General features: G+C 37.9%; 1 protein-coding gene across 1 annotated transcript in view; it reads left to right on the plus strand.

Annotated features, from left to right (window-relative positions):
• The window catches only part of ATRNL1 (attractin like 1), a 490,222-nt gene that overhangs the window by 371,553 nt on the left and 98,826 nt on the right, over window positions 1–19,843 (plus strand). The gene's annotated exons all lie outside the window — the stretch shown is intronic.

Below are 19,843 nucleotides of genomic sequence, written 5' to 3' on the forward strand. Positions count from 1 at the left end.
AATAATGACACTGTATGTGTCATACAATTTCTCCAACATCTTATTTCGTAAAGGAGACAGTACAAAATTCAGTGAAGGCAAAACAAAATCTATATATGCATGTACCTCTAGGATTGTCTTTGAACAAAGCTTGCTTATGGGAATCTTGCCTTTGGATAGCAAATCCATGACAATGAGATTTTTCCAGGATTATTTAAACTGAACATACCAAAGCATGGAAATAATTATGCTACCAGGATAATTAAAAAGCATACAGATTGAAATTTTTCTTGGTTTGATTGACTGGGCCTTTCTGTACACCTGATTTGTACATGCTGTTGTCTGACAAACTGCTCTTTCTAGTTATATGTATTTTCTTGGTAATTCTTTTGGTTTTAGATCAAAATTTGTTTTTCATCTTTAAAGTAGGACATTTCTCTCTTTAAAAGGAAAGGAGAAGAAGAATAAATAGATACAGAAACTGTAGTCTTTCATCCGCTATTTCCCATGTTTCCAGGTGGAACTGGCTACTCTATAGTGGTGTTTGACGTTTGGCAACTTGTAGTCCTTAGCTTTACTTTAGAGACTTTACCCGCATGCCGTTTCCTCACTCTGTGCTTGGGTTTCGGTTCTTGCCAATAACAATACATATAGAAGCTGCAGCAGACAGGAGACAAAAGTGCAGTGCCTTTGCTTTTCTTCCCCGAACTTGACAACCTGCATGTATTGTTAGGTAATATAATACGTTCCTGCTAGTTTTCGCTGAAGTTTTATAACTTCTATCAAACTAAATTTAGGTCTGAAGTGAATATGACTTCATTGCATAGAAGGCAAGTGCACCTGCCCTGGAAAGCAGATGCCTAAACCTCACCTAAGCTTCAGAGAGCCATCCAGCTTGCTTATTTTCAAAGACACTTCAACCCGTCAGGCACCTTTCTACTTGGTCTACAGACTCAGCTTTCAGAGAGTTATTAGCTAAGCTTCGCCTGAGTCTGCAGAAAAGACTGAAATATTATGTCTGGTCAACTAAACTAATTTTGAAGATGGCAACCTTTTGCACAATAATATATAGACATAGACAGTTAGACTGCAGTGAAACTGGGAAGATCAGTAAGTTTGTATCAGGGCTGTCTCTACAAGAGGAACTCCTTTAAAAACTAAACAGTATTTCTGATATGTGATTGCTTCCAGTTATAAATATATTGTACTTTACAAACCTATTAGAGCTTCCTATAACAAAGACTGTAAAACAGTATTGTTCATTAGTATGAAGCAGTAAAGTTTTTAACAGATATGTATTAAATAAAATTTTCCTTTTTTCATCATTGGATTATATTCAATGTTACTGGAATTGTATTTAAGGCAGAATTTTGTCTTTCTAAGTGCTATTCATTCTACTATATCCTTGGCAAGATGACCTTCTTATCTTTATTATCCAGCTTTCAGTGAGAAACTGGGAAGTTTAAAGAGACACTTACTGTCAGCTTCTTGTCTCAACTGTTTAGGCCTTTAAAAAAGATGTACAAATATTGAACCAGCTGGCGTTAATAAATAAAGTTATTCTGCTCTACAAACAACTTAGTGGTTATTAGAAAAGCACACGAGCAATTTATTTTATATTGAGAAATCTTCCAAATTTTAGGGATCAGACAGAATCAAATGTACCCTTCTGAACACACTGAAATATCAGTTTATGTGCAGAAAAGAAAAGCATTATCCAGTGACTCACAAACATAATTTCTATTTTGCAACACAAAACACACAAGTGTAGGACATTTAAATATACCAAAGGTACTGACATGACTTTGGCAAGGAGATCCAGTGAGATCATATCCATTTGAGTGCATATTTCATTTTTTTTGCATGAAGAATATTTAAAAATCATATTAAAAGAAAGAAAAAATATTACCATCTTGTTATAAATAAAGACAGCCAAACCTCATAAATTGAATATGCCTTAAAAAATCTCCAAAACCTACTATCCTGTGCTCCTGTGTATCTTCAGGGCTTAATCATGGGTGTTATCTGAGTTACATTCTCCTGTCACTCATTTGCTGAACTCAAGAAAGTTAGAGGTGCACCAGGTCCAAATCCAGCACGGTGAATATCTGTTAAAGTACCATTAAAACTAGACTAGTAAAATAGTATACTTTGATTGATTTATTGAGGAATAGTGGATTTGTGTGTATGGTTAAATGCAGAGTAATTGCAGAAATATATATTTTTTTTAATTGAAAAAAAGCTTCAATTTTTCTACTTTCCCAATATAATCAAGTGATAGAACTAGTACTACAATCTGAATATTTAGTTTTCTTTTTCTCCAAAATAGTTAGAGCATCTGTTCCTGTTCAAGTAAGAAGCTTTCATAGACAATATCCCTGAAAGTGAGTGAAAAGGGCAGTGTGGTTGTGATCTAGCAACAGTTTATAACCAGTTTGTCAGTATTTTGCAAAATAAGTAGCTAAAGAAGATTTTAAATAAGCTTCTCTAACCAAATGACTGTCTTATTAGTGACTTTCTGTTACTTTTAATTGTGTGAAGATGTAACAGCTCAAGGTGAAAACGAAGTGAGAGGAGAACTGAAAGGGACACGCAAACAATATAGGACCCCGAAGGAAAGCAATAATTAATGTGGGGCCATACAGGAAGATGCTTTGGTGCTTTGGGAGCAGCAATTATATATCCATAAAAATGCACAAAATACACATCCATAAAATCACACAAAACTGCTTCTATATCTTCCCTAATGTCACCTCTTCACTGACTAATATGTTGATAAAATTTGCATGCAACCCAGGTTGTATTTCCTAAAGCCTGGACATAGTGCTACAATTCGCATACGCACTGCATATAGTCATTGGTATTCACAACAGGAGATGGCATAAAACCAGTGCATTTAGTGCAGGAGTGCATGATGTCATGCTTTGTTTTGTTTGATGTATACATTTTGGCTTGCATTTATGTGAGAGAGGTCAAAGTCAGAGAAGCTTGGCTAAGATTTGGGGTAAATGATGGGAAAGTGTGTGAAAGTCTACAAACCAAGAGATATTTCAGTAACATTATTGACCTAATCCTAAGGAACTTACATCTCCTGTAATACTTGGGGATTGGTTTTGTTCCAAATATTGCCATTGTGCAAGATGAGGAAAAAAAAAAGGTTTGATCACAGACCTTTAGGCATTGTTTTAGATATGCCATCTTAGCCACTGAGTATCTTAAGGATAAGGTCTGAAACTTTGAATTTATATTCTTTAGAAAGCCAGCACAGAAAGCAAAGTGTAGGTCTGATACTTTCATAGCAATCTCTGCAATAGCCTTTGCTCCTGAAATGTACTCTATTACTCTGTTTCAAATAGATTTTCAAAGGGCTTTAAATGTCCAAGTATATAATAGAAATTAGTCACCCTTAAAGGTGAAAATAGTACAGTCAACTCGTTATCTTCCAGGATGTGGGGCAACAACTTTAAATCAACTGGGAAAGGCAGAAAGCATTATTCAGAAATGCTGCTTAATGAGAGCTGGGACTGAATGAGATTCAGAATATCTTCTATATAATGGAATCTAATGGTCATATTGGTCATTGTTTCGTACATCTTCTGTGCAATTGTAGAATCTTCCAAATGCTTTCCCCTGCTCACCTCTGCCTTGCCTGTTGCCAGTCAAAGAGGCTGGAGATGAGCCAAGCTCCTCAGCAATGTCAAGCCATCTTTGATCGGATTGTCCAGGGCCCTGTCCGATGGTGTTTTGAATATTTCTAATGACAGTGATTCTGCAGACTTGCTGGCCTCTGTTCAAATGTTTGACTGACCTCATTGTGAAAAGCCTTTTCCTGATACCTCATCAGAATCTTCCTTCTTGCGACTTCTTTCTGCTGCCTGTTGTCTTATCCCTTGTGAGAAAATCGCATAGTAAGAGTTAGCAATAAGAACCCAACTAATCCTTCTGCTTTTAAGACTGAACAAATCCAGTACTGTTAGGCTTTCCTTCTAAGTCCTAGGCCACCTATATCTCACTGGTTTGTGTACAAAGTTACCATAGAAGACTGTTTCGAGAGTCTTGCTAAAGGCAAGGTTAACACCATCCACTGCTGTCTTCCACTGAGCCAGTCGTACCATCACCAAAAGTAAACAGGTTGGTGAGGCAAACTTTGTCTTTCATAAATGCATGCTGGCTATCACTAATCAAATTCTTGTCCTTAATGTGTCTGGGCAGGGCTTTTAGGGAGGTTTCCTTCGTAATCTTCCCAGGGATGGTGGGAAGCAGGTTAGGCTGACCGGTCTGAATTTCCCCAGATCTTCCTTCTTGCCCTTCTTACAGATGTGTGTAACAGTTGCCTTTTTACAGAGATCAGGACTTGCTCCGATCACCATGATCAGTCAAAGATGACAGCATTTTCTCAATGGCACTGGCGTGTTCCCAGCATCCCATCTGATCCTGTGGACTTGTCTAGATCCAATTTGCTTAAGTAGTCCTCAGCTCATTATTTCTCTCCTGTGGGTACTATATGTACTCCCTACTGACTCAAACAGATGAAAACACATTAGCAAAACCCAAAATCTGTGTTTCTCAGGATTTTAGGCTTTGTGTGTGTGTGTGGAAAAAAAGTTTGATAAAAAGTTCTTGCATAAACTAGAGAAGCTTTGATGTTAATGTAATCAAAGAAATGCTGTAAAGGCACTTCCTTCAGTAGCAGCATGTAAGAGTGGTCAATGTCTGCTTTTATGCTGATATTTCTTGGTGAGACTTAATTTTTTTTGAGTTTTTCTTCTTATGCCACCCTGTAAATTCCTGATTTTTTTCCTGCCCTGTACATTTTAGTAGTTGCAATGTGTACCTTTGTATACTCTGCACAGTGGTTTTTAAAGAAAGTAGTTAAATATTGGCAGTGCATGTGCAGTTACAAAATGCGGTTAGGAGTTTGTGGCTCATATATGGTGAGATGATTTCAGTTTTTTAGGCTTTTTTTTTTAAAGGCTTTGTGGTAAACTAGGCACAGTTCACAGGGTAACAGACAAGAAGGAGTTAATGCAGATCCCACTCACAGGCTTGTACCCGTCCTCAGCTTTGAACAATTAGCCAATTAGAATCAGCAGCTGTAAAAGCCTAGATCCAAATGAATTACAAATTTGCAGGTTCTCCTGAAAAGCCTGTAGAGTTGTGCTGAGAGGTACTGGGGGAAGAGTTTGGTGTGAAGAGCAATAGTTGACCCAGAAAGCCACCTGGAAACTTGGTGAGCTGTGGAAAGAAAAGTCTGTCTTCTTTCTTGTTTAATGCAGGGTGCTTTGGCTTGAGTTCAGTAAAGTTAAGATGAACTGTACTAAAGCTGTGTTCTGTGCTGTACAAGTTGTCAATGCTATTTTAGTTTTTCAAAGAAACAAAAGAAAAAATATATTTCAAGTAGTTATTGCTAAGAGTAAATGAGAAATATGTTTTTAGTCTCTAGGTCTGGTTTAGTTTTCTTGTTTTTTTTTTTTTTCTTGTTTTTTTTTTTTTTGGTATGGTTTGTTCATATGACTAATTAAAAAAAAAATCCTTGCCACATCATAAAGGCATCATCTTCTTTCAGTGATTTATTGATGCAGTTCAGTCCTTAAGTGTCTAGACTGTGTGTTTTAGGTCAGCAGGTATGTTAATATATGTAATTGATACAAACAAACATCTGAATAGGGTAAGCTTTATCTTGTTACTGGCTCTGGTTGTCAACAAGAGATGATGGAATTGTGTGCTCTTAGGTATTGTAGAGTGAGTCATCCTAGAGACCTTTCTCCTAAGCATGTTAGATCACTAAGCTATATGAGCAAAAGAGTCAGTGTGTTAAAAAGATGTTCTAATTGCTTTCAGAACAGACATGATCGTGGAGTGTGAGCCCTTGCTTAGTAGCAGCCTTCCAATCTGTCTTCTGATTAGTTTTAGCAATCACTTTGCATTTTTTCATGCAACTAGCATATCTTCTTTTGCATCTCTTCCAACAGATAAGTTGTATTTAATGACAATCACTGCTATATGTTAATTTGTAACTTTGAATAATGTAATGCATGTCATAATCTTTCAAACAAATTCATGTGCAGTACTGTCCTTTCAAAAGGAGTCCATCTGACTTAAAAGGAAGTAGGCAGCTGCAGTTAAGTGAATTCCTAAAATTTAGCAGGATCAATTTTATAGTCAGTGGTACTATGGTAGAATTTACAAACAGAGTTACTTGTGTGTTTTTTTGTTTTGTTTTGTTTTTTTGTATCTACGTCTTGGGAGCACACTCTTGAGTACATGATATAAAACAACTTTGGAAAATGGGTAAGTGATTATCTTGGAAAGTGAATCTTTGGTGTTGCATACAAAATAATTAACAAAGCGAAAGTAATTACTCATTTAAGCTACAAATTGAGAAACTGTCCTTTGTACAGGATCTGATGTTAGTAATGCACTGATCTACTTCTATAGACATTTTAATCTACAATGAATGCGATAATGAATTTATGAAGTTTTAGTATTGGTACCCTTTTCCTCAGTTGGAAACTTCAGTGAAGGCAGTACATTAATAATTATGAGGTACATCGTGGATCTTCCAAAATCTGTATTCAGAAATTCACTGTCACTAATTTCTTGCAATTATAAGCAACCTGAAGTCAGTGTGACACAAGAAATGATACTCAACTGTCTCATCTCTAACAAATGACAGTAATTAGCCATATTTCAAGCAAAAGATAATATATCACAGAAAAGTACATATTTAATACAGTGCCCATTACCAGAGATGTAGAGCCAAAGGAACTCTCAGGTTACACCCCTTTACAGGCTCTTCTGTCACAGAATGTAATATTAAAATGATACTTGTAAAGTAAGTTTTAACACAGAGGAAACTTTTGAAAATCGATGGCTTTAGTGAGCAGTCAGCGTTACCTTTTACTTTGACGAGGACTAAGGGAGTAGTCACAGGAATTAAAGAAAGCCTATACATCCTTGTTGTGTTGTCTTCCCCACTGCTAATAAGGGAATGACGGTTTGGTTCACTTCTGGTCATTTCCACAGTGACTCAAACAGTACCAGCTTTGTCTTTTTAAAAAGGCTGCGAATAAAACAATTGTTCTGAAGTATCTAAAAATTCTTTGCTGCTTATAAAGCCTGGTATGCGTCACTGACCCTATGATATGGGAGCCTTGGAAACAATCTATGCAATGGAGATGAGGCTTCCCACATTAAGTGGAGATCCAAATCTTTCCCTTTCAAGATTACAGTGGTCTGAGGCTCAGTAGCAAATGAGTGATTAATACCATAAGATATGTTGTCCCAGTCTCTAAAACCAGTTAATAGGTTGAGTAGCTGGTAAATAAAATAGATTTCACTTACCCGCCGCAAATAAAAGGATGGAAAGTTGTGAAGTGGTGAGCGATGCAGTGAGTAAAAGCTGTGACCTGTGCCAAATCAAGCTGTGATAAGTAACATATCTATACAACTATTTGCAAAGCAGCAGAAGAAGCATTCATGTTGTGATCACAAAGTGTGTGTAACACGGGGGAGTGAGGTGGTGTGTTTTGGAGGGGGATGGTGGTAAGGCAGCTGTGGAGCAGCTGTTGTTACAGTGCTGGGAACACGTGTACAAGTGAGGTGTGGTATGGATGCAGTCTGCTGCTACGAAGTGCCATCAGCTTGAAAAAGATGGGCACAAACCAGTTTGCGCTGCTTTGTACAGGACGGAGGCATCCTCTCTGATGTTGAGAAACACAATATAGGCTTATTTATAGGAAAGCTGTAGTACTACACTGTTTGATTTATCCTGTGAAAATGTAACTCTTGGTATATGTTTTTGTTCAACTTCTAGAAACTCAAGATTTAAGAAACAGAATTAATGCACACCTGGCTATGTTCAATATCATCTTACTGAAAATAGTCAGCCATGCCCCTGATTTTTGACATGTGATTCTTTAACAATTGTTTGCTAGGAATTTTATTCTTGCATAGAATAAAGGGAGGAGAATATAAATACTTCTAGCATTCTGGAATCCCTTAATCTACATTCCTGATAAGACTTTGTTACTGATTCTGAGAGAGAGCCTGAGTAACTTCTTTTAAAACAAAACAAAATTTAAAATCTTTTTGCATAAAGATAATCTGTAGAGCATTTTCTGGGATTAAAGGTTTATTATACAAATGAATGCATAAAATTTAGTGTTTTCTTCATCAGTCACAATACTGTTTAAACAGGCATTGTATGTGAAAAGGCACATAGCTTTTATCCTGTAACAGTACTTTCAATGGAGTCTTAGATATTTATACACATGACAGATTCAGATAATAGTACCGATATGTATGTTACATGATGTGAGCACAGATCAAAATTAAAATGAGTGATTTTAAAGGCATAAAAGGTATTCTTTGCAGTGTGGTAACTGTTCCTATTGTATGAACACTACCTGAAGTGTCCTGTTGATGTGTTTGCATGTTCAGAGAAAATCAACACTGCTATACTTTATCTCTTCTTCTGTATAACATGAAGCTGACATATCACTATGAACGGTGGAGCCCAAAATGTTTTGAAATGCTGGCAAGGTTCCAGTTTATCTTGCTTTTAAGTGTCACAATTAACAAAATGAGATTATTCCAGTATTATCTAAGAGTCATTGTTATAATCTAAGTGCTATTTGTGAGGTATGGCGTCAGGCTCCCTAAAGTGTGAATGTCCTTTTGCTGATTTATAGTTTTACATTATTTAAGCAGTAAATTCTGTAGAATGCAAATGAGAACCTTTGACAGAAAGCAAATATTATAGTAATTCAATATTTCAGTGGCCTTGTAGCTATTTGAAACAGTCCATTCATATATTATGTTTATTTCCATCTTTAGGTATAAAAATGCTTCTTATATTAGTAGTATATCCAGCGCACTCTACACACAGGAAAACTGACCAAGAAAAACTGGAAGCAAGCCCAGGGTTTTTTCTTTACTCCCTATCCAGTGACCTACTCATACATGACAGTATTTATCTTGGCCCTTTCTATCTTCAATCTAGGTATGCCTCTCAGCATAACAGAAGGCATAAAATATGGCCCAGTAATTACTACAACTTTTCCTAAAAATACAAGGTTTAACTAGAACTCATTCAGAAATATGTTGTCAATTTAAAAACACCAAATGAAGTGTTGGGATAAATTTATCCCGAAAGATTTTGCTATTGTTGTGCCTATTGCTGTAGTAATCCATTTTTAGATGCCTGACTCAGAACTGAATCCAGAGCCATGTTTGGAGCATAGCCAGCAGGGAATACTGAAAAGGGATGAGTCTTCAAAAGTACCTGAAACTGGCTGCATGTCATAGTTCAGCCCCGATCGGGACCAGACTACACAGTCTCTCTCTCGCTCCCCCCACCCTCCGAGAGAATAGGAGGAGATGATATAAGAAAAATGGCTCGAGGTTTGAGATAAGGACGGGGAGAAATCCTTAAAGTTACAGTCACGGGCAAAACAGACTCGACTTCGGGAAAACTATTCATTTATTTCTAAAATTAGCAGGAGAATGAGACAGGGAACAAGATAACCTCCCCCCACCCCTCCCTCTTCCCGGGCTTAACATTATCTCTACTACCTTTCCCTCCTGAGCAGCACGGGGTGGGGAAAGGGAATGGGGGTCGCGGTCAGTTCATCACACGTTGTTTCATGCCGCTGTATCATCGTCGGGGGAAGAACTCCTCGCATTCCTCCTCTGCTCCAGCGTGGGGTCCCTCCCACGGGCCACAGTCCTTTGTGAAACTGCTCCGGCGTGGGTCATCTCTTCCACGGGGTGCAGTCCCTCTAGAACAGCTGTCCCAGCGGGCCCTCCACGGGCCACAGCCTCCTTCAGGCCTCCACCTGCTCTGGCGTGGGGTCCTCCACGGGCTGCAGGTGGATCTCTGCCCCTCCGTGGACCTCCATGGGCTGCAGGGGGACAACCCGCTCCACCATGGTCTTCACCACGAGTTGCAGAGGAATCTTGGCCAGGAGCCGCATTACTCCTCCCCCTCCTTCTTCACTGACCTTGGCGTCTGCAGCCGTTCCTCACAACAGGCTGGCAGACGCCTCTCAGGATCCTTTTTACATCTTATTCACTTCTCATCTCCTCTCCACTTCTTGCAGCCAGGTCGGGCCGAGTTGGGCCCAGTCGGCTGCCTGGCGGGAGGCCAGAGGGTGAGGCCTGCAAGGCCATGAGGCTCGCGCCTCCCCCTCTCTGCCCCCCGCTCAGCTGCTTCACATCTTCTCCTCTCTCTTTTTTTTTTTTTTTTCTGTTTTGCCCTTCTTAAATACGTTATCGCAGAGGCGTTATCACGGGACATTCTGCTACCAATTGGCTCGGCCTTGGCCAGCAGCGGGTCCGCCCTAGGCCCGGCCGAGTCCACTGAACAAAGGGGAGCGACTTCTAGCAGTTTCCTACAGAAGCTGCCACCTTAGGCCCCCCCTCACTAACAAAACCAGAACACTGCAGAAGTAATCTTGTGTCAAATCAGGAGTCACATCTAAAAATGGTCTCCTGGAGTTAGGTGCTTGTGCCTCTGCCTTTAAAAGCAGAGGGAGTGCTGCTGCATTTATACTTCACGCAGTAGCTCAATACCTCAGTCAGTCATTGAAAATATAAGACATGGATGTTACAGACCATCATCAACCAACAGAGTTAAAGAATCAGCACTATGACCTGAATGTAAGGCTATGGGCTGCTCTTGTCACTTACTGTCGTAGTTGGGACTCTGCTATTGTAGAGAACAGAGTTCTTGATCTCAGCAAGCTTGGTGGAAAAACAACCTGTGACCAAGACGGCTGTCCTGGGAGAGAGAAGATACTGGATATGGGTTTTCTAATCTCTGTGCCAGGTTATGTCCAAGCCTTTAATCCAATTGTACTGATGTAATGTGTAGTTCATTAATTGCCCTTTGAGGTAGAATGAAAAAGTTTATCTCTCTCCTTGTAACCTATTAACAATAGGTTACAGAATTTTACTTTGTTCAGACCTAATTAATCCTGAATTTTTTAATTGCTCTACAGGAAACTTGAGCAGAGGAATGTTTACTTTGGTATTCCTGCATGTGCTTATGAGAGACATAAATTTTGAAGCCATTAACTCTGCTTAGACTGCAGTAAATTCTGAACATGTGAAAGTTTCTTGATGTACCAACAGGAATTTGTTTGGTTTTGGATGTAAGTGCCAGTAAAACAGTGCAGATTTTTTTTTTTTTTTTTTTGCGGGGGGGGGCGGGAGAGGGACAAGCGTCATAGGAACAGATATCTGAATTCTACACATCTTCTTCAGTCTAGTCACATTTGACTGTTTTGGATCTGGATCTAGTCTTCCAATGGTTAATACTTTTCACCTGGCTTTATGAGTCTATTTTAAAAGAATACATCAACTTGAGCTGTGGTAAATTTAAGAGCCACTTAAGTTTGTTTTACCTTCATCTATTAAAGTGATCTCAAAGTCTTGTACTTTTATTGGTACTTGTAGATTTTATTTAATAGTCTTTTAAAAGTTGTTCAGTAAAGCAAACAGGGTTCTTCACATTGCAAAGCATATTTCCCAGACCACAGATTGTTCTGGGGCTCTTCTGTGAACGTAATACCATTCTCTGTCTTTTGTCTTCCTTGTCTGAACTAGGACTAGAGCCAGAAGATGAAATCTGAGAGTAGCTTGTAAGCTGGTATGGTTTTGTTAATGCTTCGTGGTTGGTAAGGCTCTGGTCAGAAGTGAAAACTTTACAAATGCTGTGTAAAAGCATCGTTGCACTTACCTGTTGCTGTTTCCCGGTCCCCCTTAAGGCTGAATACCATCCTGTGACTAGGTAGGACCTTGCCCTCAGCTCTGATGCATACATCTTCCTTACAGTTGTCTTGCTACATAGTGTCTATCAATGGTAAGTAACAATTTCTTACGGATCAGTTTTATTTATCATGTGAAAAGTTTATTAGAAAGGCTTTATTACCATGTGATGGTTAAACTAATGGATTTTATGGAGTCAAGTATCAGTTGTCATAGGATGCCAGTAGAAATACTAGTTGATACTTCATCACAAATACAATTTATTATAACATGCTGGTATTTTAATGTGTGCTATTACTTGGATCAGTCAATTCTAGTGTTGAACTGAAAGTAAGATCCACTCATTGTTTTTCAGTTGCATGGTAATGCCTTGCAACCTTTGAAATACTACCTCTTTTGTTCTGATATAATTGCAGATTCTTGTAGTTCTAATTTTTGTAAGGGTTTAAGGGGTGGAACAGGCTTCAAAAAATGGAGTATGGCCATGTTTCTTTGAAAAGTTCTTCCAAATAATGCTTCAGTTTTGAAAATAAATTAAGTGGTTTTTACTAAGTTTACAACATACTTCAGAGGGAGGAGGGGAGTGCTTTTTAAGTCTGCTTACAGTATTACCTTGATTCAGTGTATATAGATAGTTTTTGAACCTTTTAAGTGTGGTTATAGTAAATATATAATAAACTTTTAATTGAGATTACTTTCCTTCTTTCCCCTTAAAGGAAAAACTCAAAGGCCATATTTCCCCCCTGCCTTTCAGGTATCAAACACTTGCCCTGTCAGCAAGTGGAATCAACCGTTTGATTCCTGACAGCATAGGTATGTGAGGTGTTGGCTTTGGTAATTAAATTGGATTAAGAAGTTCCCATCTGCAGTTGCCTCTTCATTTGTGTCGGTATAGCTGTGGATCAATACAGTAAAACACTGAAACGATCTGGTTCAAAAGTAATCCCCGGGCATAGGGTTCATTCTGTTGTTACCGAAGGCTCTTTGAGCATGGTCTAAATAACGCTTTATTTGACAGGATTTTTAAATTGAATTTTTAGGAGTTTCAGTTGTACGTCTGCAGTGTTAAAGTGCTAAGCCTTGCCTATTTGGCAATGATGTGCTTCAAAAATGGGCTTCTGTAATCTCTGTGCTCTGTACGCTGGCAGCAGTTTAGGGTGTTCCAAAATGGTCGTGGAAAGAACAGAGTGACTCCCTGAAGCTGGTCACCCTAAGCTGTTCCTGGAACAGTAGGAGCAAACGGATCTCAGAAAATCCAGTTAAATGTTCTCAGGAACGGAAATATCAGCAAGAATTTTTAAGTTTAATTGAAATGTTCTGCTGTTAGTCTGACATGAAGCTAAAGCTAAAATACTTCCCCACTTATGAAAAAGTTTTGAGTGAAGTCTAATAAACTGTGATGCTAGTGTGGTGCTGGTTATGTGCTGTTACATTTTTAACTTGGTTAGTCAATATCTGTGTTCAGCCTGCAGCATTTTCCCAATGGAAGCTGTCTGTTAGCTCTAGGATAGATTTAGTCAATGGATTCCGTTTTGCTAACAGAAGCGATCCATGGGAGCTCCCATAAGGAGAAGAGTCATGAGGCGAAACACAGTCGGCCTTTCATGCTGTAAAAGAAGCTAGGAAGTAAGGATCTGACCTGGTTTTGAGATGGCATTTCAAAGACTTTGCTGTTGAACTTTCTTCTTTATTAAATCAATTCGTGTTATTAAAGGAAAGTTGAAAAGGCTTTTGAAACCTTTTAGTTTATTGCTGCTTGTTTGCAACTGTGGTTGATCTTTCTTGAGGTCACAGATTACAAGAGGGTGTTAATACAAGTGTTATTTTGAAATATAAAGTGATCTGCATCACCGAATGAATTCACTGCACACTAGTGTGAGGTTGCAGTAACTCGGTGAATCTGGCAGCAATCTGTATGCTTCGCTAGTGTTTGATATGAGTACAAGCTGGTGGACTTTGTCAGGTAGCTATTGCAAGCATGTTGGAACATGATTGGTTTCAATGCCTTGTTTGCAAGGCAGAGAAAAAGCCAGCTGTTGCAAGAACATATAGTACATGTAGAGTGGCATGGTTCCTAGATGTAAAGCTTTGTGCAGATTAATAAACTATTAAATAATCATGTCATCTTAGTTTATTGTTATAGTGCAACTGCATATTTGTACTTGGACAGTGCTAACTGGAGTTCAGGGAATACTTGAAATCTGAAGGGGGAGGTGTTTTTGTAAGTGTTAAATGGTTTCTTCCGTGTTAAATGGAAACTTTCTAGGAGCCATTAAGAAATTGATGTTTTGCATTGTTTTTCCAAAGCTCCAGGTAGATTTTTTTTTTTTTTTCTTAAAACATTTGTTGTTCACAGCTGCTGTCAAATACCTAGAAGACTTCAGAAATAGAGTGACAAAAGGATAGGATAAACTAAACCCCTCTCTTGACCCAAACGGAAGTGACTTTGTGTCCTTTCACTCTGCTTATGAACCTGTGAGCAGAATTCTAGTCTCTATATTCTCTTCTTCAGCATCTGGACATAAAATTGTCCAGATGTTCTGAAATAAAGTGTAGCAAGTGCCTACACATGTGGTACATTTGCTAGTATGCATGACCTAAGAGAGTCCACAAAGTATTTGGATTGAGTTGGCCAGAAGCAATGTTGGACACTGCATCTTTCGCGACGTTATTAAAAGCACAGAGTCAAGTGTTATACTGCAGCAGTGTGGAAGCATTTGTACTGAAACATGCTGCCAGGCATGGAAATGGAAAGGAATGGGGTTGTCTGGATGTTGAATACAATTGCGAAATATTTTCTAAGTAATCAATGGCAAAATTGAGCTATAGACTGCTTTGAATTATTTACAGAAGAATTTAAATTTGCAAACTTATTACAAGCTGCTGCTTTAACATCACACAAGTTCTTGGAAATTCAATGCTAAAATGAGTTATTACAAGTAAGTTAGCTGTCTGAAATTAAATTAGGTGATAAACAATCCATTCTTCTGCTGTAAATTGGCATTCATGACAACTAGTTCTAATACGCACCTGAACCCATTATTCTTGGCACTTCATAAAGTGGCAATTGATAGCATTTTGTATTGACAAGCTCTTATTGAATGTAACTTCTCAACGAGAGCTAGCTAATCAATTAATTAATCATAGTGTTACTCAAGTTTGTTTTTATGTTGCTCTATCATTCAGAAAATTGTTAATGTTGTTTTTGATTAATATAACTTAAACATCTTAGTTTTCATTGGCTGAATTACCAAGCTTAGACTAATTAAGTGGTAAAGCTTTCTGACTTACTAGCAAAACTGAAAATTATGTATGCTGAATTGTAAAACAAACAACAAATCCTAATGCTATTATACTTTCCATTATGCAGTATTTCAAAATAGAATGTTTAGTCTTGTGCTCTCTCTTGAAAGCTGCTTGCGTGCACATGGAAAGCTTCTGAAAAGGCTTGTGGTAGTAATCATCAACAATATTATGATGAAGAGCGCCATCAAATAATGTTATTCTAAGGCTATCTAATAAATATTTGTGTTTTCCTTCACAATTAAATAAGACTTTCTTAAAAGTAAAAATTGCAAAGATGTAACTCCATCCTCCTGCCAGGTCGTTCTGGACAGATGCTCTAAGTATGTGAACTCCACTGACTACAGTGACTGTGCAGGGAATGCCAAGATTCATCAGTTTGGAGCGCCCTTCAAGTCAAAAGGGCTTCCCTGGAGAGCAAAGGCCACCTCACCTGTCTCTGACTGCAGTGTTTTGATTTGTGTTGACGTAAATTTAATTGCATAGTATTAAAACCTTAAATTCCATTAAATGAACTCTTGCCTCAATAAACGTGAGCTCTGGCCCGGAGCCCTACTTTGCCTGTGTAAGCACAGCATTCATTGTACAGGTTAGGAGAATGGCCCTGATCACTTTTTGTTTGGATAAATAGTGGTAACAGTGGATGTAGAATAAATAAAATGCAAAGTAATCTAGTAACACTGACAAACTTGTTTGCTGACTCATATACTTGGGGAAATGTTTTGAAATGTAAATTTAGATTGTATTTTATTTGTCCATTAAAAGATTTGTATGTCTTTTTTTTTTTTTAGCATAGCCTGGTAAAATAAAATGTGCCAGTAACTGTGTCTTGGATCTCGTTTTCCAAGTATCAGTTTTCTTAGAAGAAGGATAACTTAAACTTCCATTAATAAATTAGTTGATCAAGGAAGTGCAATTACTGCTTCGTAAAGACATTAGAAGTTTTTTGATGGAGCTTGTTTTCTTTTTTTCCTCAAATAGTTCAGATAAAATAATGAATTTTATGAACAAAGGCAATCCCTTCATGAGTATATTCCCAAAAAATTCTGTGACAGGAGACCTTTGGCATGGAGTGAACCAGCAGCAAAGAATGAATTCTGGTTTTTTTCTTCCATATCGATCTTGTTCTTCAAGGTTCTCATTGTCACTGAATTATCTTTTGGATTATTTTTTCCTTAAGGATTTGCCTAAAGCTGAAAATATGAAATAGGAAATGAATGTCTGAGTCTTCTATGGATCAAAGTTACAGGAATGTAGAACTGGATTTGTCTGGGTTCTTTGAATCAGTATTGGTTCAAAACCAATACTGGCAAAAAGCATCCATAGCAAATTAATGAATCAGATGCTTTTTGTCATCTTTTCTCTGTTCACAGTCTAACTTGATTTCAGATAGCCCTTCACTTTTATCAGTAATATCAAGACTACATCACTGACCACTGCTATCAAAAAGCCCTTTTACTTATTAGAAACTTCCCAGACACGAGGTGTATCTTAACATTTTATCTTCACTTCTTGGTAATCTGAACAATTGTATTAAAAATAACATGTTACCATGGCTGGAAAATAAATAAGACATGATAATTAATAGTATCAACACAATAATAAGTAGCCCAAAGAGAAAATTTAAAATAATGAACACTCACTTTTTTAGAAAGGTCTCTGTAAGTACTTCCATAGTGAAAACAACTCACTCTTCCAGTTGGGAAATCTATGGAGAAAATAACTGAGGAGGAGTTGAACAGGAGTAACCAGGGTGATGGTGTTCAGTCCCCTCTCATTACCCACTTTTCCAATTAATTGATGGAGTAGAATATCTAGGAGCCTAGAGGAGAGTGCTGCGCTGCTGGATTTTGTAGCTGCTGGTATTTGGAAAGGACTCAGGCTGGCAGAGCAATTCATGGACAAAGCTGGGTGTCATGCAGATCACTCTGGCTTTTACAGTGCAGTGAACAATGACTTGCCTAAAGTGAATGTGTTTGATTTAAATTCTTCTTTTGTTGGGGGGGGAGAATGGCAGGTATGTCCTCTCAGAGTAGGCCATGATCTGGTTGATGTTCACAACTTTTGGGGAGATAAAGCCTATTAACTCTGTCAGAGGCAGCTGAAGCAGCACCCACTTCTGTGAATCTTGTGGCAACTAGGCTGTATATCCCATCTCCATTTTACATGTTTTTGTAAGGAAAAGGCTGGTATGTCTGCCTGAAAGAACCTGATCCTGAAAACATAACATTGAATGCCACTGAAAGCATTTGCTTAAATTAATTATTTGGTGGAATGAAGGCCATGGAAATGTAATTTTGCACCTTAATTTATCTTAGTATGAGTAGGCATGGGGCTCTTGCTATCAAAACATGGATGCTTTTATTCATGGAAAGAAGTAGAACTTGTTGGTTCTGAGAGAACTCTAGGATTAAAAACTAATACTGGTCTTGTCTAAGTGGCAATCAAGGGGATTGTATCTTTTTTATTTTGGTCCCTGAGTAACATTTGGGTACTACTCTAGTTACCTCTGGTTCTCTTCAGCAGTTTGTGCTGAGTGAATGTTTCTGAAACCTTTTTCAAATGTTATAATGATATATGAGGTGTGGCAGGTACCTCCTTTATTTAGTCACTGAATAACTTAATATAGTACAAGAATTTTACCAGTTAAATTAGATCACTTTCATCTTAGACTCATTGTTTCAAGGAGGTGTAAGGTACACTGAAGTCATCCAAATGCCTACTTTCTTCCTGTAGAACTGGCAGGAGTAGAAGCTGGAGGGAAGACTGAGGCTCTGGTTATGTATCTGAAAAAGTTGGTATGGTAGCTGTGCTGCCTTAGAAGAAATAATATTTTTGTTTGTTGCTAGCTTACCTCAGAAACAATCAAGGATTCTTTCAAAATCACCTCCACTATCTACTGATTACTATATACTAGATTGAGCGTAAGAGATGTTGGACACATCTCATTGATATATTGATATAATATTGAGGTAGAGGAATTTTTATTTTTCTGGTAAATTATGTAATCTAAATTGAAATCTGATCTGTGGAACTGGGGAACGCTTAACATGAAACACTACTACAGAATTTCTGATGCATACTTTTTGTCAGACTTCTTTTAACACGGAAGAACTAGGATGCAATAAATGGATTTAGATACCAGAGAACTTGATTGGGATGCTCAATTTTACTATAATAGCCTCATCTAAAACACTCAGCCCTTTTCAGCTCTTCTGTACTCTTCTAAAATTGCTTCTTACAAGAACAATCTTTAAAAATGGGGCATTTGAGACAAGTTAATGATGCTATAGCTACTCAAGATTACCATTGTCTAAGAGTAGAAGTTGCTGCCTAAGCAAAAGGCAGGATACCGTGAATAGTATCTAAGTTGTTCTCTAGCAGCTTGGAGAGACTTGAAAAGAAAGATGCGTTAGCCATTAGAAGAGCTGTACAGTTAGACAAAACCACAGGTTTAAAAAAACCCCTCAACTTCATTGTAAAAAGAAATGCAAAGTGAAAGAGGGTTTAACCTAATTTTCAAGTTAACTTCTGCTTACATTTTGCACAAAGTTAAAATTTAGAAATTGGGAGTTTCCTTATTCTGGCTTTCAACATTATTTCTTTGATATTTTTATCAATGCTTATCCCACGAAGTTTGTTCAAAGACAGTCTCATTACACCACTACCCTCATCCTCTCTCCAGATTTTTTATGCAATTAAATGCTTGCCTTTAAGTTACCAACTGTGGTGATACAGTGCTATATTGAAATATGTATCCTGCATAACTTAAGTTGCTATGAATGTTTGATTTGCCCTATTGATAAATCTAATTTTATGTTCAGTGTGACCATTAGCAATTTCTTGTAATTATGTGAAAAGATAAAATAACATGAGGAAAGGAGACAGTTTCAGGCTTTGAATTTAGTGTCCCATGGGAGGTTTGAGTGTGAGAATGGCTGAGAACAAGATTTCTCTACTGAGCTGGAAAGAAAAATGAAAATATTTTTTCCCCAGTCCATTTCTGTTCTTAGTCAACACTCTAATCACTTCAGTGTTTAACTGAATCTTATGTTCCTCTTGGCAGGGAAAAGGAATATATCTGAGTATGAGGAGGTAGGGGTAAAATTTTTTAAAAAACACCCCACCCACCCCTGCCAAGACCCCAGACTTTCCCTTCTGGAAAGAGTAGCCTGAACTTGGGGAAGCAAATATTGTCAACTTAGACCATGATATTCCCCTTCCAGTAGATCACCTCACCCAGTTCCAGCCTGACAATGAGAAGGTGCATCCCTGAGATGTTCTTTGGCACAACTTCCCCCATCTCTACCCCTTGCCAAGTCTCAGTCCTGCTTTGGGAAAGGAAGCTGCAGTATTGGAATATCTTTGCAAGCTTATTTCATCCTGGCAAAGAGGCATGGTTGACTCCATTAGTGATAAGCATTAGAACACTGTGTGCTTTTTACTTCAGAAGATTTTGGCCTTCAAGGTTGTATATGCATTTCTAACCAATTAAGAAAAATCGAAAGAATCGGGAAAAGCAGTATATATTACGTGCATAGGTGACATCATGTAAGTTATTGTGTCTTTCTAATTTAGTAGGGTATTTGCAGTACACTTACAAAGCCACAAAACTTGCTCCTATTTATCATCCACTGGTAAATTAGTCTGTGCAAATAAAACAATTGGGGGGAAGCAGTTTGGATGGGGAAGAATCTAGCTAAAAGTGACTTCTCTTAAGGAAAAAAAAAAAACAACAAAACTATTCCCTACTAGCAAAAGTGAAATTTCATGCAGAGATAAAGAAAGC

Source organism: Chlamydotis macqueenii, chromosome 7 (genome assembly GCF_036417535.1).
Source record: "Chlamydotis macqueenii isolate bChlMac1 chromosome 7, bChlMac1.mat, whole genome shotgun sequence".
Taxonomy (NCBI): domain Eukaryota; kingdom Metazoa; phylum Chordata; class Aves; order Otidiformes; family Otididae; genus Chlamydotis; species Chlamydotis macqueenii.